Below are 12,179 nucleotides of genomic sequence, written 5' to 3'. Positions count from 1 at the left end.
GTATTAAAAAAAATAAGATAAATGTTAACAACACACTTTCTAACACACTCTTTTAATCACATTCTATGTTATTGGTTGAAATTTATTAAAAATGACAAAATTTGGAGGATCCCACATCATATTTAAACGAATTTTAAAAGGCACCCAAGAGATTTAAAGGTATATCTTATATTTGAGGCTCATTAATTTTGGAGTCTCCAAAACAAAAAAAGTGAGATTGATATATAATAGGAAATGATATAAGAGTCAAATAGGTTATGTTTAAAAAAAGAAGAAGAAGAAAATTATTACTATATTAAATGGTCAATATATACACATTAAGCTCTATTTATTTTACTATATTTTATTATTATTATTATTATTATTATTATTATTATTCACTATTCAATTATCTCTTATATCTATAATTAGGTTATTTCTCTTAGAAAAAATACACACAATCTTTAATGTCTCTAATCTCTCTTTAATCTTTGCTTTTTGACCATTTTATTAACTAAAATAGCTAATTATCAAAATAATTAAATAGAAAAAAATTACCTAATGGCAAAACAATGATAGTGAAAAACAATGGCATTGTGTGTAGTACATAAATCTAAGATTAAATTATTATTTTTCTTTATCTTACTTTTAATATTTATTTCGATTCTTTATCTTTCAAAACATTTGTTATGATTGTTGGACCAACGGCCTCAATAACTTAAGAAGGGATGAATTAATTTCCCACTAACAAACTTTTAACCCTCCTTCCAAGTGATAGACTCAAAATGCAGAAGAAGAAGTAACAATCAATTTAATAATGTTCTTTAAACATACAAGACAAAATTGATTGTAATAAAATAAAAGAGATAAGGGAAGAGAGAAATTCAAACTCAATTTATATTGGTTCGAACACTTCTCGTGCCTACGTCCAATCCTCAAGCAACCCACTTGAGATTTTCCACTCTCTTTGTAAAAATCCTTTTACAAAGTCTGAACCACATAGGGATAACTCTTCCCTTGTATTCATGAATCCTTACAATTTAAGAGACCCTCAGTCCCTTAACCAATCTCTTCGAATAAGAAGAGGAAGAAGAAGAATTCTCTCTTTAAGAGAAGGATATTACAATTGAAATTCTTGGATGAACTCTTAATAGATTTGCAAGTGTTTGCACAAGAGTTGTTGAGAGAGCATTTGGCAATGAAGCTCTCTTGGAATATCTCTCTCTTGCTTTTTGAAATCAGACACACATATATATAGGTCATTCGTATCTTTTTCAAAATGATTTGAAGAGATGTATCTTTTCAAAAAGCTTCTTTTCAAAAAGCTTTTTCTGAAATTTTTCACCGGTAATCGGTTACAGGTTTTGGATAATCGATTACGCAGTTATATTTTGAAGGGTCATCACTTTTGAATTTGAATTTCAAGAGTTCCATTGCTGGTAATCGATTACAAATATCTGATAATTGATTACAGGTTCAAAATTCAAATTCAAAACCCTTTTTAACATTACTAAAGCCTTGGATGTCTTGAAAACACTATGTTTTAAGGCTTGATCTTTAGTTAATCTTGAAGCAAGACTTTGTTTGTTGAAACAACCTTGTATTAATCTTGAAGCAATGTTTCTCCTTTGAAGCAACCTTATTTGATTTTACTTTGGCATCATCAAAATCATGTATTCATACATTCATAATGGTGTGAAATTTGTTTCATTAAATTCACTTACATGAAAACTATGAAACTATAGTATCTTAATTAGTTCCAAGCTTCCAACCTTTCTTATGTAGCATGGCTGAATTAAAACAATAGAGATGACACAAAATCATTAAAACATTATCAAGTAGACTTAAAATCTCAAATCTATTGCTGATTTCTTTGAACTGTAACATGATCTTAATTATATGACACAAATTGATTGTCCCCATAGTAGTAATCAACATTAAATTTAGTTTTAAAAAAAATAAGTAAGATAAATGTTAACAACACACTTTCTAGCACACTTTTTTAATCACACTCTATGTTATTGGTTGAAATTTATTAAAAATGACAAAATTTGGAGTATCCCACATCATATTTAAACGAATTTTAAAAGGCACTCAAGAGATTTAAAGGTATATCTTACATTTGAGGCTCATTAATTTTGGAGTCTCCAAAACAAAAAAGTGAGATTGATATATAATAGGAAATGATATAAGAGTCAAATAGGTTATGTTTAAAAAAAGAAGAAGAAGAAAATTATTACTTCTAACTTGAAGACAAGAAATCTATGTAGTCAAGAAGTGAACACTTAAATTTAGTAATCAAATCTTGAAGACAAAATTCTTAAAAAGAAGAAGAGAAATGTAACACTTCAATATTTTAAAATATGACCTTGAGATTTAAGTTAGGAATTTAAAAATTTATTAATTCTTCTAATATATATATATTTTTTTTGTAGAGATTTGTCTTTATAACATCCTGCATTTTAAGTATAATTAGTAATAATTAGTACTATTAATAAATGGAAAATACTTTGATAATTGGTAATCGTCAAATATACTTTAATTTTACATATGATTGTAGGTGATTATGGAACATTTCTAATACATGGAGCCTTGTTTTACCTTAAGATTGGGGTGAATTGTGAATAATGACATTGGAACTCTAGAATTTTAGTTTTTTTGTAGGACTTTTTTGTAGGACTTTTTTGATGTTTTTGTGGAGTTTTTGAAGGAAAAGTTATTGAAGAAACCAAGCTCTTCTCGCTTAAGTGTTGCATACTATGTGCTTAAGCAAGCCAAGTCAGAATCAAACGCAAGAAACATTGACATGCCTCACTCAAGCAAGTCATCTTGAGTGCCTAAGCGAGGGGAATTATGAAGATAATTGATGAAGTTAAGCTTGCAAAGCATGAACAAAGTGAGGCTTAAGTGAGCTAAGTAAGAGAACAACATATGATTTGTGATACCACTAGAGTTGGTTTGTGTGTTCATGATGAGCAAGGGGGATTGGTTTAAGCAATGACATTGTGGAGACAACCATGCATGGACGTTCAAGAAAGTGAAACATGGGGTTTAATAATGACTTCATTTTGTAGCTACAATAAATTTGAATCATGTAGTGTTTAAATTAGACTGTAAAATGATAGTTGGCGAGATAAATACTGCATGTGGGGACAGACAAAATTGAGAAATATTGTTGTTGAATGTAGAAATATTTTAGTTGCTCATTCATCCTATGGAATTGGATTTGTTAAGAGGTAAGCTGCTAATGGAGTTGCTCATGAGTTAGCAAGGATGACTTCATTGTTCCCTAGCCTATACTCTATTAATCATGTAATTCCTTGTATTGAGCATTGCAGAAGCAAATAACACAAGAAGAGAGGTTGAATTTTGTTTTTGAAAATTTAAAAACTTTTCTAAGACTGATAACGCATTTATTGTTTGATTTAAATAGACCTAAAACACTTGGATATCAGATTGCGTTAGACGATGATAAAAGCAGTTTTCTTTATAAAACAAAACAAGATATAAAATTTAAAAATGAATTCAAACCCTTTGTCAATTAAAGCAAAAGAGAGAAATACACAAAGAATTATACTAGTTCGTCACAAACTCGAGACTGCTTGCAGTTCCAGGCAGTTACCAAGGTTTTACTAACTTATGAAAGTTACAAGTATTACTCATTGCCACTTCTTATGCTTGCAAGCTCTACCTCAAACTTGACTTAAACATGGTATTCTTTGTCATACCAAGCCATTGCTAGCTCTAAACAAATCAACAAGATTTGTTTACTCACTACCTAAATATGTGATCGTCTTAAAGATGGATATATCACTCAACACTTTTAGTCTTTTCTCTCAAGGTATACAATAATATGTTTTATGATCTCAGTATCTTTACAAGAATTTACAAGAAAAAATTAAAGAATAAGATTGCATAGATGATTTGTGTCTTGTTTCTTCAAAAATTGTTTCATATATAACCTTCATCTCTAAGTATATGTACGTTGTCTCGATTGGATTCTTCACTCTGTTCTTCGTTGAAGTCTTAAGTCTGTTGAAAAATTTAATGCTTGCATTAAATGTACATCCTTTATTCATGCAAAGTTCATGCTGATAAGTTAATGTGTCTTGTAATTTAGCAAATAAGTCACTTCTTTCATCAAGTAGGTCTGCAACAACAGAGCACACCTTTTAATGGGACCAACATATGGATTTCATTTATTCTTCGTAGGAGTTTGACATGTCCTAAGAGAATATTTTTTGCATGAAAGAATCTCATACACAAAATATTAAATAAATGTCTTAAATGTTATACCAGATCGTCTTATAAGTGTATCGTCTCAAACTTTAGACGTGCAAATACAAATCATAATTTAATAGCATATCTGATACAACTTTTATCATTTGTATTTATTGACATTTAATCAAAACAATTAGGAGTCTTGGTTCGTCTTTAACATGTAAATGGCTTTTGACATAACAAACATTTTGATTCATAATGAAATGAGATAAGAATTATATGGTAAAAAAATAAAGATAATTTAATTGTGATTTAATATTGCTAAAGATTTGTGATTTTGTTGGTTTGTTTGTGTTAGGAAGGGCTTCAGGAGCCTAAACGTGTCCTAAACCAAAATTATTAAAAGAATATATTGGTCGAACTTAGATATTTATTTTATAAATTATAGGTTTTATTTTTATTAAAATAATATAATGTTAACGTATAAATAATAATTATTTATTATTGGCATCACTTGGGACCATTTAAATGTATTGTGCTTTTCCAGTAAAAAAATGTATTGTGTTTTTTCAGGAGGAATAAATCAATAAAGAATATATCTTATATTAGCCGTACTTTCCATTTCTCCGAAGCTCTCTGTCACTACAAAAAAAAAAAAAGGCTTTTTTACAACACAGCTTCAAGGTTGGTGGCATTATAAACGTCGTAGTAGGCTGCATGGTGACATTTATGTAAATATTTAACTTCTACAACGATGTTTGATTGCTACACTGTCGTAGTTTCTTAAGCGGTGATATTTTTGTAATTAAGAACTTTGTCAACAAAGACGGTGCTACAAAAGACCGTCTATGAACACTGCTTTTCCACCATGTTCTTGGAAAGCACCATCTTAGACTTGCCCGACATGAAACCAGTTGTCTCGTGCCCTTACTCACTACTTGGAGAAACCCCTATTGATGGTAGGACTGATACCAATCCTGAAGGACTCATTGCTGCATATGGCAAGTGGGCTTCTATTGTAGCTGCTAGATTAAATGTTGGAGGCCTCTCTTGCAAGGTTTCTTCTTTTTACCGTCATACATACTAGTTAGGCCTTGGATTTAGATAAATCTTCAAATTGAAATCCCTGCAGTTAACTTGGTTATGGGCTAAAATGATAACAACTTTAGAGACTTTAATTACACGCTTATGTATGTTTAAAAGCCAGGTTCTTGACAAGGAGGTGTTTCAAAAGCAGATGTTGGAGAAACTTATATGGATTTGTTCCGTTATGCTTGTTGGAGCACCTCATGGAGGGGTTTTAGTAGGTGTCGCGGACAAGGAATTCCGCACTGAAGTAAGCTTTGCAATAGACATATTCTCGAAGTTAATATGCAATTTTGTTTGGATCAACTTCTCTATAAATATTTATATAGGAGAATAAGATAACAAGCATAAAATTTTATACTATAAGCTAAATTTAACTTGTGCATTAGTAAAATGAGCTTTTGGAGAAGTTAAAATTAGCATATTAATATTCTGTAACCTGCAGGGGATGGTTGGATTTTTTGCATTGGGTGATTGGTCCCATCTTGTATATAGGTTAGGGCACCCTTTGTGCCCTTCATATATAATACAAATAATTTGCTGAGTAAAAAAAACAAAATTGTTTGGCTTCTTCAAAAAGTTGATTTTAACTTATGGGAGAAAATTATTTTATTTTTTCTTTTCATTCTCTTCTCTTATAAGTGTTTATGGAAAAACTTATCAAAACATGGTCTTAACCAATGATATTTTGTTTGATTGGAAAACAATATTACATGCACATGATTTGATTAAAATTGGGTAGTTAATAGGATGGTTGGTGATTGCATCAGTATCCTCTCTCTCATATGTATATATATGATTTCTTCTTTTGGATCTTGAAGATGTGTCTACTCAGTGACCTTTCTCAGTGAGTAAGAAAATGGCTATGGCTGAGTCTTGGGTGAAATCAAGTTAACATGAAATATCTTCAAAGTTCAATTTATTTTTTTGTTAGATGTGGTATGCTTGAAGGGTTGATCCTGAACTAAAGGAGCGTTGTCCAAAACGGGTGACCTGACTTTGAACTTGATTTGTTGCCTTGAATGAAATTTGTGGGCTACAAATTATAGACACAAACTATGTTTGTCATGCAAATTTGGGCCATAATAAGAGAAGGAAGAAAACGCAGAGATTTTTTGGCAAACATCTTGAGCTAAAATTGATAATGTATTTAACACTAAAAAAAAATAACACTGCAATGAGAACTGACTGATGTTTGCACTTTCAGTTGTCCAGCCTTATAACAGAACTGGCATCAGCAGCATCAAGTGAAAAGGGGTTAACATTTGAAGAAGCCATGGAAGAGCGCTTATGTGCATATTCCTGAGCCATAGCCCACTTTCCCACAGCAGTTAAGGAGGTATATGATACAATTTATTAGTGGAATCAATATTGGATTCACTAGATATCTAGATATCTCTGATATATAAGTTCTTATCTTGGTTATACTTGCAGTTCAAATGGAGAAATGGTTGGTTTTATTCTCACTCTGATGGTATGTGGGGATTTACTTTTATTGGTTACATTTTCTTACAATTAGTCATTTACTCTTTGTTTTGAACCTCTAGAATTTTTAAATTTGTTCCTTCATATTTCATTCTCCCCTCCCTCTCATTTTTTAATTAAAAAAATATCTAAAATGTCTGGATTTTATACCAAGATTTCAGGATTATAAAATTGAAGGTTAGGGTAAAACAGGTTTATGGTTTTCTTTGCTTGTGCTTTCTTTTTAAAGATAGATAGCAATTTTGCAAAAAAAAAAAAAACCTGACAAGGCTCTGCAAATAACCATGTGAAATTTCAGGGGTTCAAGTTAAATGCTTGTGTTCATACAATTATGTTGCTTTCTTCAATGACTGATTTTTACATCTAGATCAGTAAGCATGAAATTTTCCTTTCATACTGTGCAATCTGGGAAATTTCAGAAATCAGTGACCATGGAATTTTCCTTACACCTCTCTTTGAGCCATTTGTCATTCCTCTGCTTCTTGAGAAACTTTCTTCTTCACTGCATTCAGCAAAGGTTGGTCTTAATAGATTATTATTATATCTTTGATGCTAAATATGTGTGTAATCAATTTTATTTTTTAACTTAATCATTCATATTTTTGTGTTTGTTGGTTTTCTATGCATTCATTGGCTATTATGTTTAACTGGAACTTATCTATTTTTTACCATGCAACTATTAGCTTTATTATTGAAATTAATAGTTAGGAACATAAGGCTTTTGATCCATTCTTACACATTATGTTTTGATTCTGATATTTTGATGTATGAAAATGACAAGTCCAGTCAATATGGCAAGCATAATAATTCGTGAAAATTGGTGGAGATTCATGTTGCTTCAATGCTTATTTAAATTATAAGCAACTTCCTTTGCTTGTTGGGTATGTGTGTACTTATTGGATTTTGGGTAATTTTGTCCCGATTATAGAATATTTGAAGAAGCTTCAAGGTAAATATGCTTTCAAAATTAATTGGAATTAAGGATACTGAGTTGAGCTCATTACACTCTAGAATGTTGTTCTTTTGGTTTTGTTTTCATTATATGTAGTTGCTCCTTTTCTTTGTGAAACGTACTTAAATAATTTTAGAATAATCTTTTATATAATTTAAATAATAATGAATTTCAAACCTTTTAATAAAAATTAATTAAATAAATTATTTAAGATTTATATTTTCAGTCATCTTTTTCATACTCTTGAAATGATGCTCCTTGTGGTGCAGCTAGTTGATACATCATAACCATCATTATTGCTAGAACAAAAGTTATTGTTATAATTAAGAAGGGACTGGCCAATAATATATCATCATCATTAGAATGAAAAGTGATCTCCGAGGAGGTATTGAAGGGCCACTATCAAGAACTAGTAAATACTAAATTTCATTGAAAACATATAAAATTAATTATTATTTCAAAGTAATATATATATATATATATATATATATATATATATATATATATATAGTTATAGTTTGAGAATTAAACTAGATATATGAATTAAACTAAATATATAAATACTAACTTTCTTTTACCTTTTTTTTTTGGGGGGGGGGGGGGGGGGGGGTGGGGGGAAGCTTAATGTTCTTGTTGCAGTAATATATAAAATGTTGAGACCTGAAACAGAAATTATGGTTATTTCTCATAATGAAGCAATTGTCTTGTTCCAATTGGTTATAAATTTCCTTGGTTCTCTCAAGGTGGATTACATAATGATATGATATGACCCATTAAATATGGCATACTAACTTCATTCTCATATTCACATATAGCCTTGTTTTATGCTGTTGTGCTTGCAGGGCTTCTCCATCGATCCCCTGTAAGCTTTTCTCAGGGGTAAAACTGAATGTTAATTACTTAGTAATAGTACTTTTAAAAATGGATCAAGGTGTTTAATATTTGTTTTCTTTTTTGGAGTTTTAGTCTTTTTGCATCACTAAGTTGTAGATTTCGCCCTCTTTTATTGCTTGTCATGTAAATAATTGCATCAGTACTGGTTTGGATTTGTAGGGAATACTTCAACTGAAAGAGGCCAAAGTGCTTTAGAGTCATTTGATTCATATAAAAGGTTTGTGATTGAGGTAATATTTTAATTTGGGCTGAAAAGAGTATTCATTTTCTTTTGTTAAATTTCAGTTTAAAATCTATAAATACGAATTTCCAAATTTTTTTAATATTACTTTCATGTAATCTTTATTTTTTTTTCAGCTTTTATTTGTGTCTGCTGTTAGAGATGATATGTTGAGACTGTCAAAGTTTTAATTGTGAAATAATAATTATTTAATTTAGGAGCTACTTTATAATAAAAAAAAATTAAATAACTTTTTTTTTCTATGAAATTGTCTTAAGAATTTTTAATTTCTCAACCTCTTATTTTTATTTAATCTATTATTTCAATATTTATTTTTGAATAAATTTTAATATTAATATTAATTACAATCATGCTAATAAAGATTATTTTTAATTATTCATATTTTTTCTAATGGGATATCGTTCATAACAAATATCAATTACTAAAAATAATTTTTATTTCAATAAAAAGGTTGTTTTCTAAGACGATAGCTAAGTAAGCATCGTTTTAGAAAGGTTGCTTTCAAGGACACTATCTACATAAGTACGGTCGCTATCTTTCTATGACGATGCTGACGTAAACACCGTCTTAGAAAAGTTGTTTTTTAAGATGGTGTATATGTGAGCACCGTCTTAGAAAGTTGCCGGTTTTCTAAGGCGGTGTCTGTCATAAAAAATCATTTTTTTAGTAGTGTGTAATTGTGTATAACTTTAATGATAAATTGTAAGATTAGCAATAGGACAGTTGATTTCAGCTAGATAACAACAATGATGAGTGAAAATAGCAAAAATAATAACATATATGATAATAAAAACTAAAAGGAAAAAATGTAATTTTTTCTATCTTATTTCTTTCTAATCTAATTCTATCTTAATTGTTTTAACAATATATATAATAAAATGTGCTTAAAAGATAGAGCCTTTCTATCCTTATCCTAACAACTAACTGTCCTTTAATCTCAACTTTAAAACATGATAAAAAAAATTTAATAATAATTTATTATATATGATAAATTTATTAATTTTATGATAATTATTTTAAAAATTATATCAACTATCATCAATGATTAAAAAAATAATAAAATCATTCCCATTAAACTCAAAATGAAAAACAAGATCACATAATCGGTAGACATATAATTTTCCAAAAGCAAATTGTTTCTGGTGGTAAATGGAAAGATAAAAAAGAATAGTTGCACAATTTAAAAAAACTATTTTGAAAGAAACGAATCCTGAAGCGTGTCACTCCCACTCTCACTCAGCCCTTCACCCCCTTCTCTTCAATTTTAGGATTTTATCGCAAACTCAAATTCTCAATCATGAGGACCAAGGTCAGGAGACTCTCCCATGCTGGCTCTTGGTATACACCGACAATCGTAAGTCCCTCAAATTATAATTCACGATCCCCCAATTTCGAGTTCAATTTCACTAATCATTTTCAAAAGATTGCGTTTTTAATCTTTCAATCGATGTTTATATCGATTCTCGCAACTCGGTTGAATTTTGTTTTTTAAATTGTTTAATTGTTTGAAATTTCTTCCTGAAGAGTTAAAGTTCTCTACTTTATGTTCTTTTGGTTCACTCACTAGTTATCACTCTTCTACTTCTCGGTTAGAGGGGAAAATGTCACTTTAATAAATATTTTAATTTCTTATATTTTATTTTAATGTTTATTTTCCGTTAAGCAGCTTTCAGAGGAACTTGAAGGGTTATTAAGTTTGACCAAATCTTCTGATGTGCAGGGTGTGATACCACCATAAGTGAAAGTGGTTAAATTTAGAAATTTATTTAACATCTTCAAGTATAGTTTTAAAAACTGTCTAGGGACTATGGTCATGACACTACATCACTCAATCATAAATCATTAATTGACTCGTTTGTAATAAAAAAACTGTAAAAAATTTATATTTATCTTAAAACTAAGACTAGATTTGAAGTTACAAATGAATATACTATAAATCAAAAAAATTAAGTGAAATAATAACTTAAAAAAAGAGATTGATGTCAGAGATTGCTCTATAAAGCATGAGCAACTGGTGTAGTATAATGATGAAATTGCTAATTTTCTTCTCTCACAAATCAACCACACTCCACTTATCCATCACTGATGAACCAACCATTTTACAAATCAAAATAGTATAAATTCAATACTTGTTGCTTAACAAGAGAAAGGGGAGAAAGGGAAGGAAGGGAGGAGTGGGTGAAGAGTAACTGGAAGAATGGATGGTGTTGCCTCAAACTCTTGACAGATATTGTGATAAGAAGTAAGATCAATCTTGAGAAATGTTGAAGCAAGATATATGCAGCTCCAATAACAATATGATGCGGTTTATATTGAAGCCATAGAGAACTCTGAAGCCTGCAATATGATGCGATTTATACTGAAGACGTAAGAAATTGACATTGATTCCAAGTGAGAAACACAAATTTACTAACTTTCCCTTACCAAGAACAAAAGCAGCAACTCGGGAAGAATAAGAGAATTTTTCAAATCTCCAGACCCAAATATGTCGTGGGAACTCCCAAACTTTGTGAAAAACATAAAAATATGCTTAATATTGTTATTTTTTTCACCCCTATTTTAGCTTAGGAAGGATCTTGAAGCTCCTAGGGTGTTCTTTCTTCAACTTTGGTTAACTCAATAGAAATCAAAGAAGCTCCTAAGAATATTAGGACTATATTCACCAAAACATTTTAGTTAGTTTCTAATTTTTTTTACTAGCTAAAAAATTTATTTGATTGTTCAGTAAGTAAACCTTATTTAGTAACTTCTCACTAACTTCTAATGATTTTTAGAATATTAATTGAAGTAGAATTATTTAAAACGTTAGCGTCTGACTTGTTATGTTTTTTTCATTTTTATTCTTAGCATATTTATTGATTTCCTTATTATCTTTTTTTAAAATAAATCATGATATTACTTCTTTGTTATTTTATACTTTTTAACTATTTCAACAATTAGTTTATCAAACACTTTTAATTATCATCTAGCTATCAATTAACTATTCAATTTTCAATTAACTTTTCAGTTAATTTTATGAGCATGGCAGCCTAGAACACATAAAACACATAAAGATGCATACTATTTTACTTGTTAGCTCATTAAATAACATAAATATAAATATAATTCATGTGTCGGTGTAAATTAAATACTTAACATATATCGAGAAAAACCACGGTGCTACTATTACACTCAAGGGACTAGAAAATATATCTTATATTTTTATGCTATATAATATTTGAATTTTCAAAACAAAAAACAAGATTGATAAAGAAATTGAAAAAGGCCGTATGTATTAGGAAATGAAACAGATATTATAGTTAAATAGGCTGTGATAAAAAA

At 29.5% G+C, this 12,179-nt stretch overlaps 1 long non-coding RNA gene across 1 annotated transcript; it reads left to right on the top strand.

Annotated features, from left to right (window-relative positions):
- The first annotated feature begins 5,157 nt into the window (after positions 1 to 5,157).
- On the top strand, positions 5,158 to 6,619 carry LOC114392421. Its single transcript, XR_003662292.1, has 3 exons — positions 5,158 to 5,257; positions 5,408 to 5,536; positions 6,494 to 6,619. It is a non-coding gene; the product is annotated as an uncharacterized LOC114392421 (long non-coding RNA).
- The last annotated feature ends 5,560 nt before the right edge of the window (positions 6,620 to 12,179 follow it).

The sequence above is a fragment of the Glycine soja genome, chromosome 17, assembly GCF_004193775.1.
Source record: "Glycine soja cultivar W05 chromosome 17, ASM419377v2, whole genome shotgun sequence".
NCBI classification, from domain to species: Eukaryota; Viridiplantae; Streptophyta; class Magnoliopsida; order Fabales; family Fabaceae; genus Glycine; species Glycine soja.
This window is presented reverse-complemented; position numbering and strand designations above follow the sequence as displayed.